This window comes from Macaca fascicularis, chromosome 14 (assembly GCF_037993035.2).
Source record: "Macaca fascicularis isolate 582-1 chromosome 14, T2T-MFA8v1.1".
Taxonomy (NCBI): domain Eukaryota; kingdom Metazoa; phylum Chordata; class Mammalia; order Primates; family Cercopithecidae; genus Macaca; species Macaca fascicularis.
The window spans coordinates 84,536,913-84,553,163 of record NC_088388.1 but is presented as its reverse complement, the minus strand read 5'-3'; the positions used below and the strand labels follow the sequence as shown (position 1 = coordinate 84,553,163).

Below are 16,251 nucleotides of genomic sequence, written 5' to 3'. Positions count from 1 at the left end.
AAGGACTGCTGTGAAACTCTCTGACATGTCCTGGAAACATTTTCCCCATTGTCTTAGTATGTCTTAGTAATTGACATTCGGCTCCTTGTTACTTATGCAAATTTCTACACCTGGCTTGAATTTCTCTCCAGATTTTTTTTTTCCTGTCTGTCAGGATGCAAATTCTCCAAAGTTTTATGTTCTGCTCCCTTTTTGATGATTTGCCACTTAGAAATTTCTTCTGCCAGATACCCTAAATTATTCCCCTCAAGTTTAAAGTTCCACAGATCTCTAGGGCAGGGCAAAATGCCATCAGTCTTTTTGCTAAAGCATAGCAAGAATCACCTTTTCTCTAGTTCCCAAAAAGTTCCTCATCTTCATCTGAGTCCACCTCAGCCTGAACTTCATTGTCCATATAGCATGTCCATGAGCATTTTGGTCAAAGTCATTCAATAAGTCTCTAGGAAGTTCTAAACTTTCCCACATTTTTTTTTGTCTTCTTCTGAGCCCTCCAAACTGTTCCAACCTCTGTCTGTTAGCCAGTTCCAAAGTTGCTTCCACATTTTCAGATATCTTTGTAGCAGTACCCTACTCTCTGTGGCACCAATTAGTCCATTCTCACACTGCTGTAAAGGCCGGGTGCGGTGGCTCACGCCTGTAATCCCAGCACTTTGGGAGGCCGAGACGGGCGGATCACGAGGTCAGGAGATCGAGACCATCCTGGCTAACACGGTGAAACCCCGTCTCTACTAAAAAATACAAAAAACTAGCCGGGCGAGGTGGCGGGCACCTATAGTCCCAGCTACTCGGGAGGCTGAGGCAGGAGAATGGTATGAACCCGGGAGGCGGAGCTTGCAGTGAGCTGAGATCCGGCCACTGCACTCCAGCCTGGGTGACAGAGCAAGACTCCGTCTAAAAAAAAAAAAAAAAAAAAAAAGAACTGCCTGGGACTGGGTGATTTATAAAGGAAAGAGGTTTAGTTGACTCACAGTTCCACATGGCTGGGGAGGCCTCAGGAAACTTACAATCATGGCAGAAGGGGAAGCAAACACATCCTTCTTCACATGGTGGCAGGAGAGAGAAGAATGAGAGAAGTGAAGAGCAAAGTGGGGGAAAAGCCCCTCACAAAGCCATCAGATCTTGTGAGAACTCACTCACTATCATGAGAACAGCATTGGGGAATCATTCCAATGATTTAGTCACCTCCCACAAGGTCCCTTACCCAACACGTGGGGATTACAATTAGGATTACAATTTTTTTTTTTTTTTTCAGTATTTCTTTAGGGACATTTTATTTTTGAACCAATGTAAAATCACTTAGATCATACAAACTTTCTTATGTAAAACTTGAGAGACTGAACAAAAGGTTTAATCAGAGAGGCAAATGTTGTAACTTCTTTAAACAACCAAGCTCCACTAATGATGCAGGTGATGTGTGCTTTGTTCTCTTGCCCCATGCATAGAAGCCCTTAGATTCTGTCCACATATTTTCTTTATCATAATTATACAAATCATTTGTAATTGTGAAATTATGAGAGAATTAAACATCATGTATGCTCTATAAGATATTACACATAAGGATTACAATTTAAGATAAGATTTGGGTGGAGACACAGAGCCAGACCATATCAGATAGTTTGCAGATATTTTCTTCCATTATATTGGTTATCTCTTCACTTTGTTGATTATTTTATTTGTTGTCCAGAAACTTTTTAACTTGATGTGATTCCATCTGTCCATTTTTCCTTTGGTTTCCTGTCCTTATAGGGTACTACTCAAGAAATCTTTGCCCAGCAAAATGTCCTGAGAGTTTCCCTGATGTTTTCTTTTAGTCATTTTATAGTTTGAAGTCTTAGTATAAGTCTTTAATCCATTTTGATTTGATTTTTGTATATGGCAAGAGATAGGGGTCTAATTTCATTCTTCTGCATATGAATATCCAGTTTTCCCAGCACCCTTTATTGAGAAGACTATCCTTTCCTCAATATATATTCTTGGCACCTTTGTCAAAAATGAGTTCACTGTAGGTGTGTTGATTTCTTTCTAGGTTCTCTGTTCTGTTCCATTGTTGTGTTTTTTTATGCCAATACTGTGCTGTTTTAGTTACTATAGCTCTCTGGTATACCTTGAAGTCAAGTAATGTGATTTCTTTAGTTTTGTTCTTTTTACTAAGGATAACATTGGTTATTCTTGGGGTGTGTGTGTGTGTGTGGTGTGTGTGGTTCCATATACATTTTAGGATTTTTTTTTTCTATTTCTGTGAAGAATACCATTGATATTTTGATAGGAATTGCATTGAACCTCATAGATTGCTTTGGGTAGTAAGGTCATTTTAACAATATTGATTCTTCCAATCCATGAGCATGGAGTATTTTTCCATTTTGTGGTGTTCTCTTTAATTTCTTTCATCAATGTTTTATAGTTCTCATTATAGAGATCTTTTACCTACTTAAAGGTATTCCTAGGTATTTCATTATTTTTTGTAACTATTGTAAATGGGATTGAGTCCTTGATTTTATTCTCAGTTTGATCATTATCAGTGTATAGAAATGCTACTGGCTAGGTGGAGCGGCACATGCCTATAATCCCAGTACTTTGGGAGGCTGAGATGGGATGATTGCCTGGACCAGAAGTTCAAGACAAGGCTGGGCTGTATAAAGAGACCCCCATCCCCACCAAATATAAAAAAAAATTAGCCAGGTGTATTAATCCATTTTCATGCTGCTGATAAGACGTACCTGGGACTGGACAATTTACAAAAGAAAGGGGTTTATTGGACTTACAGTTCCACATGGCTGGGGAGGCCTCACAATCATGGTGGAAGGTGAAAGGCACATTTCACATGGTAGTAGACAAGAGAAGAGAGCTTGTGCTAGAAAACTCCCCCTTATAATAACCATCAGGTCTCATGAGACTACAGCACAGAAAGACCTGACCCCATGATTAAGTTACCTCCCACCAGGCCCCTCCCATAACATGTTGGAATTCAAGATGAGAATCGGATGAGCCAAATCATATTATTCCACCCATGACTCCTCCCAAATCTTATGACCTCACATTTAAAAACCAATGATTCAAAACCAATCATGTCTTCCCAACAGTTCCCAACAGTTAAAGTCTTAACTCATTTCAGCATTAACAAAAGTCCACAGTCCAAAGTCTCATCTGAGATAAGGCAAGTCCCTTCTGCCTGTGAGTCTGTACAATCAAAAGCAAGCTAGTTACTTCTTAGATACAACAGGGGTACAGGTATTGGGTAAGTACAGCCATTCCAAATAGGAGACATTGGCCAAAACAAAGAGGCTACAGGTCCCATGCAAGTCCGAAATCCAGTGTGGCAGTCAAATCTTAAAGCTCCAAAATGATCCCCTTTGACTCCATGTCTCACATCCAGGTCACTCTGATGCAAGAAGGGGGTTCCTATGGTCCTGGGCAGCTTGGCCCCTGTGGTTTTGCAGGGTACACCCTCCATTCTGGCTATTTTCACAGGTGGCATTGTCTGCAGCTTTTCCAGGTGCATCGTGCAAGGTGTCGGTGGATCTACCATTCTGGGGTCTGGAGGATGGTGGTCCTCTTCTAACAGCTCCACTAGGCAGTGCCCTAGTAGGACTCTGTGTGGGGACTCCAACCCCACATTTCCCTTCTGCACTGCCCTAGTGGAGGTTCTCCATGAGGGCCCTGCCCCTGCAGGAAACTTCTGTTTGGGTATCCAGGTGTTTCCATACGTCTCCTGAAATCTAGGAGGAGGTTCCAAAACCTAAATTCTTGACTTCTGTGCACCCACAGGCTCAACACCATGTGGAAGCTGCCAAGGCTTGGGGCTTCTACCCTCTGAAGCAACAGCCTGAGCTGTACCTTGGCCCCTTTTAGTCATGGCTGGAGCAGCTGGGACACAGGGACCAAGTCCCTAGACTGTAAACAGCAGAGGGACCCTGGGCCTGGTCCACCAAACCATTTTCCTCCTAAGTCTCCAGACCTGTGATGGAAGAGGCTGTTGTGACGGTCTCTGACATGCCTTGGAGACATTTTCCCCATTGTCTTGGGGATTAACATTCGGCTCCTTGTTGCTTATGCAAATTTCTGCAGCCAGCTTGAATTTATCCTCAGAAAATAGGTTTTTCTTTTCTATCACATTGTCAGGCTGCAAATTTTCCAAACTTTAGTGCTCTGCTTCCCTTATGAAATTGAATGCCTTTAACAGTACCCAAGTCACCTCTTGAATGTTTTGCTGCTTAGATATTTCTTCTGCCAGATATCCTAAATCATTCAACTCTCTTAAGTTGAAAGTTCCACAAATCTCTAGTGCAGGCACTAAATGCTGCCAGTCTCTTTGCTAAAACACAATAGTCACCTTTGCTCCAGTTCCCAACAAGTTCCTCATCTCCATCTGAGACCACCTCAGCCAGAACCTTATTGTCCATCTCACTATCAGGGTTTTGGTCAAAGCCATTCAAGAAGTCTCTAGGAAGTTCCAAACTTTCCCACATTTTCCTGTCTTCTTTGAGCCCTCCAAACTGTTCCAACTTTGCATGTTACCAAGTTCCAAAGTCACTTCCACATTTTCAGGTATCTTTTCAGCATTGCCCCACTCTGCTGGTATCAATTTACTGTATCAGTCTATTTTCATGCTGCTGATAAAGACATACCTGAGACTGGGTAATTTACAAAAGAAAGAGATTTATTTGGACTTACCGTTCCACGTGACTGGGGAAGCCTTGCAATCATGGTGTAAGGCAAGGAGGAGCAAGTCACATCTTATGTAGACAGTGACAAGCAAAGGGAAAAAACTTGTGCAGGGAAACTCTCCCATGTAATAACCATCAGATCTTGTGAGACTTACTCACTATCATGAGAACAGCATGGGAAAGACCTGCCTCCATGATTCAATTATCTCCCACTGGGTCCATCCCACAACACATGGGAATTCATGATGAGATTTGGGTGGGGACACAGCCAAGCCATATCACCAGGTATGGTGGCATGTGCCTGTAGTCCCAGCTACTTGGGAGGATCACCTGAGTCCCAGAGTTCAGGACTGCAGTGAGTGAACTATGATTGTGCCATTGCACTTCAGCCTGGGTGACAGAGTAAGACCCCGTCTCTTAAAAAAAAAGAAAAAAAGAAATGCTACTGATTTTTATACATTTTGTATCCTGAATATTATATTAACTGAATGTGTTTCCCAAAATTTTGGGGTTTTCTATGTGTATGATCATATCATCACCAAGAAGAGATCATTTGAGTTCCTCTTTTTCAATTTGGATGCCGTTTATTTCTTTCTACTTCCTGATTGCGCTGGCCAGGACTTCTAGTATTATGTTGAACAGGAGTGGTGAAAGTAGAAATTATTGTCTTGTTTTAGTTTTAGGGGGAATGCCTTGAAATTTTCCACATTCAGTATGATGTTGGCTATAGGTTTGTCATATATGGCTTTTATTATTTTGAGGTATGTTCCTTCTATGCCTATCTTGGGGAAGGTTTTTATTTTTTTAAATCATGATAGGATATTAAATTTTATTGAATGCCTTTTTTGCATCTATTGAGATGATGATATCATTTTTGTTTTTAATTCTCTTTATGTAGTGAGTCACATTTATTGATTCGGCGAGTTTTTTGTATTTTTTTAGTAGAGACGGGGTTTCACTGTGTTAGCCAGGATGGTCTCTATCTCCTGACCTCGTGATCCGCCCGTCTTGGCCTCCCAAAGTGCTGGGATTACAGGCTTGAGCCACCGCGCCCGGCCCTGCATATATTGAAATACTCTTGCATCTCTGGAATAAACCCCATTTGATCATGGTGTATTATCTTTTTGATGTGCTGTTGGATTTGGTTTTCTCATATTTTTTGAGGGTTTTTATATCTATTTTCATCAGGGATACTGGTCTCTAGTTTTTCTTTTTTTTTTTGTTGTGTCTTTGCCTGCCTTTCATATCAGGGTAATACTAGTTTCATAGGATGAGTTAGGGAGGATTTCCTTCCCTCAATTTTTTGGAACAGTTTCAGTAGGACTGATACTGTTTCTTTTTTGTACTTTTGGTAGATTTCAGCTGTGAATCCCTCCTGTCCTGGGCTTTCCTTTATTGGGAAAGTTTTTATTACTGATTCAATCTCATTACTCATTTTCATCTGTTTAGGGTTTCTATATTTTCAGGGTTCAATCTTGGAAGGTTCTATGTGTTCAGGAATTTATTCATTTCCTCTAGGATTTCTAGTTTGTCAGTGTAGAGATGTTCACAGTAGTTTCTGATTATCAATTGTATGTCTGTGGCTTCAGTTATAATGTCTCCTTTTTAAATTTTCTGATTGAATTGTCTTTCTTCTTTTCTTGGTCAATCTAGCTAGTGTTCTATCAATTTTGTTTATATTTACAGAAAACAAACTTTTCATTTGGTTGATTCTTTTTTTTGGTCTCAATTTCATTTGATTCTGCTCTGATCTTTGAATTTTTTCCTTCTGCTAATTGCGGTTTTGGTTCCATATTGCTCTTCTAGTTCCTTGAGGTGCAATGTTAGGTTGTTAATTTGTGATCTTTCTGTCCTTTTGATGTAGAAATTTATTGCTAAAAACTTCCTTCTTAGTCTTTTCTTATATCCCAGAGGTTTTGGTATATTGTGTCTCTTTTTATTCATTTCCAAAAGTTTTTAAATTTACCTCTTAATTTTGTCCTTGACCCACAGATTATTCAGGAGAAGATTGTTGAGTTTTCATGTCTTTGTGCATTTTTGAGAGTTCCTCTTAGAATTGATTTCTAGTTGTATTCCACTGTGGTCTGAGAAGTGACTTGATATGATAATTAAGATTTAGCAGAGAGAGTCAATGTATTTGATTAGGAAAAGTAAATGGAAAATAGAATGTAATCAGGGCAATTATCGGGATTTTACTCTGCAAATTACAGAATTTTTTTAGTGCTATTTGGAAACAAATTACATAACCTTACTTTGTAATCAAGGAGAACTAATTCTATTTCTTTCTTGTCATATTCTGTTAGAATTGAACTATATCTAGACTATGATAAGGATTTAGTATTATGCTTTTACTCATCACAAACCAGATCTTCAAATCCTATATTCTCATAACCATTTGTGGATAGAAGATTCACAAAACCTCACAAATTTCTACTATCTGAATGAGAGCCTAGCAAATAGGATAGCTATGCTATCATAGCACAGAAACAAAACCAGCATTATAAAGCAGAAGCAACAAATTCAAATGTTCCATGTTCCTTTTTTCCTTCAGATACTCTTCTTACGTTATTATCACTCATAAGAAACCTTACCACTCCTGTATGCCACTTCTAGTCAGTTCTAATATTACCCTGTTATTTCTGTCTGTGTCATTGAGAATGAACACATGAAAGACTGATCTGAAAATCAATAATAATGATAGTAACACATATTATTTTGAGGACTTGCTAGATTCAAGGTATTATGAATTAAGCACTAAGATAGACACTATTAATATCCTCAATTTTCAGATGAAGAAATAAAGTCTTAAGACTAAGATGTTTACAAAATGAAAAGTGATGATTTAGGAATTGCTGAAATTTGCACAGCTAGTAAGTTGTGGAACAGAGATTCAGTCAGGTCTGTTTGACACAAAAGTCCAAGTTTAAACACATATTACTCACACCTACCCACATTCTTGCCATCATAAAATGTTTAGGTCCACTACTCACAGTATCTGCCCCCGTAAGAGAACTCATATTCCATTAATTTACTCTGTCTTATACACAAGATATTGTTTCAAAATTAGAATAGTCTAGGCTCACACTGAACAATTCTCTTACTGAATGGACTAGGTCAAAATTAGTTAAATGTGACTCTGACTTCTCCTTTTGTCTTTCATATGCCAACAATCAAATTGTATTTTCTGCCAACTCCAGTTATCTGACTACAGTCATACCATCCACCAAATTATTTTCAATATTGTCTTGACAATCCACCTTATCACTCACAAATATAGATGATTCTATAGTTCCCAACTCTCAATTTTTATCTTAGCTCCCAGAAATCCTCCAACCAAGTAATTCAAGAAGATGATAGATGTACAACAAAAGTATATTTTCTTGAATTATTTTCCTCCAACCAAATAATTCAAGAAGATGATTGGTGTACAACAAAAATATATATTTCCATAGAGCTCAATATGAAACCTCTGCCCAGTACATAGGGGGAGTGACTCCTTCCTGAAACTCAGATACACTGAAACCAAGAGCATATGAAAACAAAGGTAAGCAACAGAAGGAGACATTTTTAAATATTTAAAATCTATTTAACAACTCTGTTTAAAACAAAACAGCTAATGCATAGAGAAAAAAAACAAGTTGTAAAAATACATGAGGAATGATAACTGTTTAGTATTCACTATTCCAAAAAGTGCTATAAGAATCTATAAAGGACCTATACCCAGAGATGATAGCATTTTCCACCAGGAAATTTAGAGAAGATGTCAAAATATGAAAGTGGAATTGTATTGAAAAGTAAGACAAAATAATAAAAGCATATTCAAAAATTTCCCCTATGTGATTTCATTCACAGATATTGCCAGTTGACATATTCCCTGACTCTTTAAACCTAGATGTATCTGGGCTCTGTTTCACATCCACTAATGAGCTGTAAAAACTTGGGAAAAATATTTAACTCCTAGGAGCCTTACATTTCTGCATTTGTTAACAGGGATACTAGTACCTATCTTACAAAGTTGATGTGAGGATTAAAGACAGTGTTTATAATGCATCTGGCACAGTGCTTAACAAACGCACACACAGGAAATGATACCTATAATTATTATAAATTATATAAGAACAAGAAGGACATGAACAAATCTGAGTTTTACAAAATTACTCTGTAAGGGTCTGAAGGTATTACAAGGGAGAAGAAACTAGTAGTTGGAAAAACACCCAGAAGGTGTTCAAAAGAAAACTAAATTGTTCAAAAGAAAACTAATGAATACTTCAACTAAAGAGGAAACAATGAGGATGGGGAACAGAAGATGACCTTGAAAGATATTTAGAAAGGTAATTAATAGGACTTGGTAACTAATCAGATTTGGGGGATTTGGGAGATTGTTGGATAATGAAGAACAGCTGTTAGAAATATCAATAGGTTAAATATAAGACATATCAAATAGTTGTTGTTATTTTTTTGAATAACAAAAAGATACTTCTAACAGCATGACAGCAAGACCAGTCAGGTGGGATAAGTGAATGTTATGAGCCTGAAGAAAGGTGGGGTAGATAAAAATGGAGATTAAGACATGGAAGGAGCTATTAGAAAGTAGAAGTTTATACCTTGCTAGTGATTAAATGGGGAGTCAAGAAGACATACTAGTGAAAGATAAGTGCTCATTGAAGATACTACCATTACTTAGAAAGAATCCCAAAACTCATAGAGCTAATTAACTCTAAGGTTTCATCTGATAAGTTCATGTGAAATATTATTGGTTTGCTCAGTATTGACATCCCAAATTTGTCTCTTGAAATACAAAATCTGGCTTGATTTTTAAAATCCATAATGTTTACCTTTTTTCCTTTGGTTCATATTAAAAACTCTATTTTTAATTTTTAAAATTTCTTTAGATTCAGAGGGTACATGTGCAGGTTTGTTATATGGGTATATTGAATGATGTTGAGGTTTGGGCTTCTAATATTCCCATTACCAATTGAACGTATTGCCCAATAGGTAGTTTTTCAACCCTTTCTCCCTTCCCTCCCTTTCCCTTTCTGGAATCCCCAGTGTTTATTTTTTTCCCATCTTTTTGACTATGTATGCTCAGTGTTTAGCTCCTACTTATAAGTGAGAATATGCTATAGTTTGTTTTCTCTTTCTGTGTTAATTCACTTAGAATAATGGGCTCTAGCTGCATCCATGTTGGTGCAAAGGTCATGATTTTGTTCTTTTTTATGTCTGTGTGGTATTCCATAGTGTATACGTACCACATTTACTTTGTCCTGTTTACTGTTGATGGACACCTGGGTTGATTCCATGTTTTTGCTGTTGTGAATAGTGCTGCAGTAAATAAAATGAGTGCAGGAGTTTTTTTGGTAGAATAGTTTATTTTCCTTTTGGTATATACCCAGTAATGGGATTGCTGGGTCAAATGATAGTTTCATTTTCAGTTCTTTGAGAAATATCCACACTGCTTTCCAAGGGGCTAAACTATATCCACACTGCTTTCCAAGGGGCTAAACTAATATAACTAATATACATTCCCACCAATACTGTATAAGCATTCCCTTTTTTCTGCAACCTCACCAACATCTGTTATTTTTTGACTTTCTTTTTTTTTTTTTTTAATTAATTTATTATTATTATACTTTAAGTTGTAGGGTACATGTGCATAACGTGCAGGTTTGTTACATATGTATACTTGTGCCCTGTTGGTGTGCTGCACCCATCAACTCGTCATTTACATCAGGTATAACTCCCAGTGCAATCCCTCCCCCCTCCCCCCTCCCCATGATAGGCCTCTGTGTGTGATGTTCCCCTTCCTGAGTCCAAGTGTTCTCATTGTTCAGTTCCCACCTATGAGTGAGAACATGCGGTGTTTGGTTTTCTGTTCTTGTGATAGTTTGCTAAGAATGATGGTTTCCAGCTGCATCCATGTCCCTACAAAGGACACAAACTCATCCTTTTTGATGGCTGCATAGTATTCCATGGTGTATATGTGCCACATTTTCTTAATCCAATCTGTCACTGATGGACATTTGGGTTGATTCCAAGTCTTTGCTATTGTGAATAGTGCTGCAATAAACATACGTGTGCATGTGTCTTTATAGCAGCATAATTTATAATCCTTTGGGTATATACCCAGTAATGGGATGGCTGGGTCATATGGTACATCTAGTTCTAGATCCTTGAGGAATCGCCATACTGTTTTCCATAATGGTTGAACTAGTTTACAATCCCACCAACAGTGTAAAAGTGTTCCTATTTCTCCACATCCTCTCCAGCACCTGTTGTTTCCTGACTTTTTACTGATTGCCATTCTAACTGGTGTGAGATGGTATCTCATTGTGATTTTGATTTGCATTTCTCTGATGGCCAGTGATGATGAGCATTTTGACTTTCTATTAAAAAGTTGTTACTAAATAAGTTGGTATTAGTATGACATGTATCACACTGAGCAAGAATAAACCTGGCTAGGAGAGTGATTTATTAATTGATGGTTTTATCCATTTTTGACAGTGATAGTAAAGTAGGCACTGTTTAACTCAAGATATGTTATCTATAGATACGGTTATATTATTTATAGAGAAAGGTCACTGTATAATATTTAGAGATACAGTATCCAAAGGCACTTAATTCAGTATTTGATGAAGACAGTCAAATATTAGTTTTTAAATATCTCAACCCTTGTTTTTGAATGAAAACTGTATGCATTCCACTCTACAGTTAACTTCAGCATGCATAGTCACTTCAACTAAGTACTTATCCATTGTGTTCTGTCTACTTCTTTGCTAAAGGAATGATGAGAACCCCTTACTAGTGTGGCCAAGAAAATAATCTTTGCTTTGCACCAGGTTGGAGTTCTTTGTTATTGCTAGTTTTCAAATCCCTTCCTTCTAGTTCCACAGAAATCTTTCTTTCTCCTGTGCTTATTGCTGTACCTGTTCTTTGGCAATGAACAGGGGAAAAGAGCCACTCCTTCACTGCAATCCACACTGAAAATGGATCTCCTATTATACAATATTATGATCCTTCCTGAGAAACACCATGAAACTGCAGTCAAATATTTTTATTTTGCACATTGGTATGAGCAATTGATATTTCATTTTGAAGCTTCAAATGTTTACCAGCCTTGTCAACATAGTAAGACCCCATCTCTGCAAAAACCAAGAAATTAGCCAGGCTTGGTGGCACACGCCTGTTGTCCTAATGCCTGTAGTCCTAGCTATTTGGGAGGCTGAGGCTGAAGGATCGCTTGAGCCCCAGAGTTTGAGGCTGCAGTGAGCTATAATCCTACCACTGGACTTCAGCCTGGGCAACAGACTGAGACTCTGTCTCTAAACAAAAAAATAGCAAAAAAGAAACTTCAAGTTTTCACAGTGTGTTGGAAAATCCCTATTTGGTGTTTGAATAATTGAAATATTTAATCTTAATGAAGGATGAAGCCTCAGTGATACATTTCCAAGACATGCATAATCCCTTATATTGCATTCTTGAAAGATGATCATTTAGGTTCTGCTTGATTACTTGCAGTAATGGGATGCTCAGTCTCTGAGGCAACCCATTTTATTGTTAGATGGGTTTAGTTGTTAAATTGTTATAATCTCTGTTCTAAGACAGATGTCATTGAATTCTTGAAATTAGTAACTCAAGTCTATTGGCTTCTTACTGTTCTTACGATTAAGACATATTTCTTGTCCTGGCCTATCAGTTCTTCCTGGTATGGCTTCTGCCTATCTCTTCAACCTCATATTGTATGATTCTTTTCTTAACCAATCACTTCTAGCCAGACTGGCTTTCTTTTAGTTTTTCTTTCTTTGTTTTACTCTTCTATAGAGGCTTTTCTTTCACTTTCCTTCATCCTAGGTAGCTCTCTTCCTAATTTTCTTTCAGCTTTCACCAAACTAACCTTTTTTTTTTAATTAAAAATATGGAACACTTCATGAATTTGTGTGTCATCCTTGTGCGGGGGCCATGCTAATCTTCTCTGTATCATTCCAATTTTAGTATATGTGCTGCTGAAGTGAGCACCAAACTAACCTTTGTCTTTTAGATCTCAGCACAATCATTTCTTTAATTAAGCATTCCATGATCTGCCTCATTAGATCAAATTCTCCAGCTATATGCATTCATAGTGCTCTGTACTTCTTTGTAGCTTATATCACAGTTGTGATTTTAATTCATCAGTGATTAATAATGTATTTTTAACCTCTATCCCAGTATTTTCATTCACTATGTATCATCAGCATTTATCACAGCACCTGACTCATGGCACGTGTGCAGTAAATATTTGTTGAATAAAATGAGTGAAAAATAATAATAGATTTGCATTTTAGATACATTGGAAGATATTGGTTCTTCTATATGACAATACTTTAAAAAATGTTGAGATGGCTAGAATGTGTCTTTGTCTTTCAGATGAAAAGGCTATACATATCCTGTCCTTAGATTGTGTTTCCTCTGAAAAACCACAGTCCTCCCCCATCCTGGTTGCTTGCTCTCTTCTGCAAGCATTCAGATTAGTCAGTGTGCCTTGTACTGTATAGGAAGGCACTTGTTTCTTAAAGTGAGGCCCCACTTTTGAGAATTCCTGTAGGTTCCAGAAATCTATGTTAGAATAATAAATAGCTTTTATGAGATTAGCCTCTAGAGTATGATTTTAAGCTTTTGGTTTATTTTACATGCAGTAGTTTAATTTCCATATGGGTCATCTTTTGAAGAAAAGCTTTTGGTTTCTGTTAGATTTATTTCTTTTCAGGACTCAGGTGTAGATGGGCATGGGATTCCTTGAACCATGATTAAAAGAAATTTATTTCTGTATCCCTAAAAATCACTGTGAAATTTTTTGTGTAAGTGAAATCATGAGCTTCAAAATCAGTAATACGGAGTAAGTATTTCTTGGACAGCATTTCAAAATAAAAACCCATGTTCACCCTTGTGATTTAGGAGGAAACAATGAAAGTTGCAGCAAGTAGAAATTAAAGACTGAAATAAAGTATACTATTACATTTTTATATACTTCAACATCAACACAGTCAGTATATGTGTATGTTGGTCATTGTTAGCCTTTCTCATATAGATTAGATAGCAAGTTAATAAATGTTTATTGCTTGTCTACTATCTGTCAGATACTAAGCTAGGTGCTATTTTACTGTCTCAGAATAATAGCTTATTTTTCTGTTTATAAAGTTAATACAATTTCAAAGTAGAACATTTGGAAAATACAGAGAACACAAATACTTTTACCCTTTACTGTTAACACTTTAGTATGTTTGTTTTTATTTAATATTCATTTAATAACTATTGAGTGCATATAATTTGCCATCAATTGTTCTAGAAACTAGGGATATATCAGTTAACAAAATACATGAAATTTTTGTTCTTATGGAGTTTACTACCTAGTGAGGAGAGATATAAAATAAAGTACTTAATATGTCAGCTAGTAAGCACCACAAAAAATAAAACAGAGTAGGGCGATAAAGAATATACCTAAGGTAGAAAGGAAAGATATTTCTAATAAAGTGACATTCGATTAGAGAGCTGAATGACTTGAGAGAGGTATAGGGTTAATCAGGCAGAGGGAATGGCACATGCAAAGGCTTTGTGGCAAGAATGTACATGGTGTAGATGGCATATTGGAGAAACATCAAACTTATCACTGTGGCTACAGCAGAGGGAGCAAAGGAGGGATCTGACTTGTGTTTAAAAAGATCCACTGTCAAGCTGGGTGGAGAATGACTTTGACGAGTTGACAGAAGTAGGCTTCACACGATTGGTAATAACAAACTTCTCCGAGCCAAAGGAGGATGTCTGAACCCATCACAAAGAAGGTAAAAACCTTGAAAAAAGAGTACATGAATGGCTAACTAGAATAAACAGCATAGAGAAGACCTCAAATGACCTGATGGAGCTGAAAACCATGGCATGAGAACTACGTGACACATGCATAAGCTTCAGTAGCCGATTTGATCAAGTGGAAGAAAGGGTATCAGTGATTGAAGATCAGATGAATGAAATGAAGTGAGAAGAGAATTTTAGAGAAAAAAGAGTAAAAAGAAACAAACAAAGCCTCCAAGAACTATGGGACTACGTGAAAAGACCAAATCTACATCTGATTGGTGTACTGGAAAGTGATGGGGAGAATGGAACCAAGTTGGATGACACTCTTCAGGATATTATCCAGGAGAACTTCTCCAACCTAGCAAGGCAGGCCAACATTCAAATTCAGAAAATACAGAGAATGCCACAAAGATATTCCTTGAGAAGAGCAACTCCAGGAAACATAATTGTCAGATCCACCAAAGTTGAAATGAAGGAAAAAATGTTAAGGGCAACCAGAGAGGTTGGGTAACCCACAAAAGGAAGCCCATCAGACTAATAACGGGTCTCTCAGCAGAAACTCTATAAGCCAAAAGAGAGTGGGGGCCAATATTCAACATTTTTAAAGAAAAGAATTTTCAACCCAGAATTTCATATCCAGCCAAATTAAGCTTCGTAAGTGAAGGAGAAATAAAATCCTTTACAGACAAGCAAATGCTGAGAGATTTTGTCACCACCAGGCCTGCCTTACAAGAGCTCCTGAAGGAAGCACTAAACATGGATAGGAACAACTGGTACCAGCCCCTGCAAAAACATGCCATATAGTAAAGACTGTCCATGCTAGGAAGAAACTGCATCAACTAACGAGCAAAATAACCAGCTAACATCATAATTACAGAATCCAATTCACACATAACAAGTTAACCTTAAATGTAAATGGGCTAAATGCCCCAGTTAAAAGACAGAGACTGGCAAATTGGATAAAGAGTCAAGACCCATCAGTGTGCTGTATTCAGGAGGCTCATTGAACATACGGAGAAATACATAGGCTCAAAATAAAGGGATGGAGGAAGATCTACCAAGCAAATGGAAAACAAGAAAAAGCAGGGGTTGCAATCGTAGTCTCTGATAAAACAGACTTTAAAACAACAAAGATCAAAAGAGACAAGGAAGGCCATTACATAATGGTACAGAGATCAATTCAACAAGAACAGCTAACTATCCTAAAGATATATGCGCCCAATACAGGAGCACTCAGATACATAAAGTAAGTCCTTAGAGACCTACAAATAGACCTAGACTGCCACACAATAATATTGGGAGACTTTAACACCCCACTGTCAGTGTTAGACAGATCAATGAGACAGAAAGTTAGCAAGGATATCCAGGACTTGAACTCAGCTCTGCACCAAGCAGACCTAAATAATTCATCTCAGCACCACATTGCAATTATTCCAAAATTGACCACATAGTTGGAAGTAAAGCACTCCTCAGCAAATGTAAATAAACAGAAATCACAACAAACTGTCTCTCAGACCACAGTACAATCAATTTAGAACTCGGGACTAAGAAACTCACTCAAAACTGCTCAAATACATGGAAACTGAATAACCTGCTCCTGAATGACTACTGGGTACATAATGAAATGAAAGCAGATATAAAGATGGTCTTTGAAAACAATGAGAACAAAGACACAACATACCAGAATCTCTGGGACACATTTAAAGCAGTGTGTAGAGGGAAATTTATAGCACTAAATGCCCACAAGAGAAAGCAGGAAAGATCT

The 16,251-nt window shown here is 37.5% G+C and overlaps 1 protein-coding gene and 1 non-coding gene across 12 annotated transcripts in view; one reads left to right on the top strand and one right to left on the bottom strand.

Annotated features, from left to right (window-relative positions):
• The window catches only part of DLG2 (discs large MAGUK scaffold protein 2), a 2,233,585-nt gene that overhangs the window by 117,939 nt on the left and 2,099,395 nt on the right, over positions 1–16,251 (top strand). The window lies entirely within an intron of this gene.
• LOC123569003 (U6 spliceosomal RNA) lies at positions 12,571–12,677 on the bottom strand. The gene has a single exon (XR_006692535.1). It is a non-coding gene; the product is annotated as a U6 spliceosomal RNA (small nuclear RNA).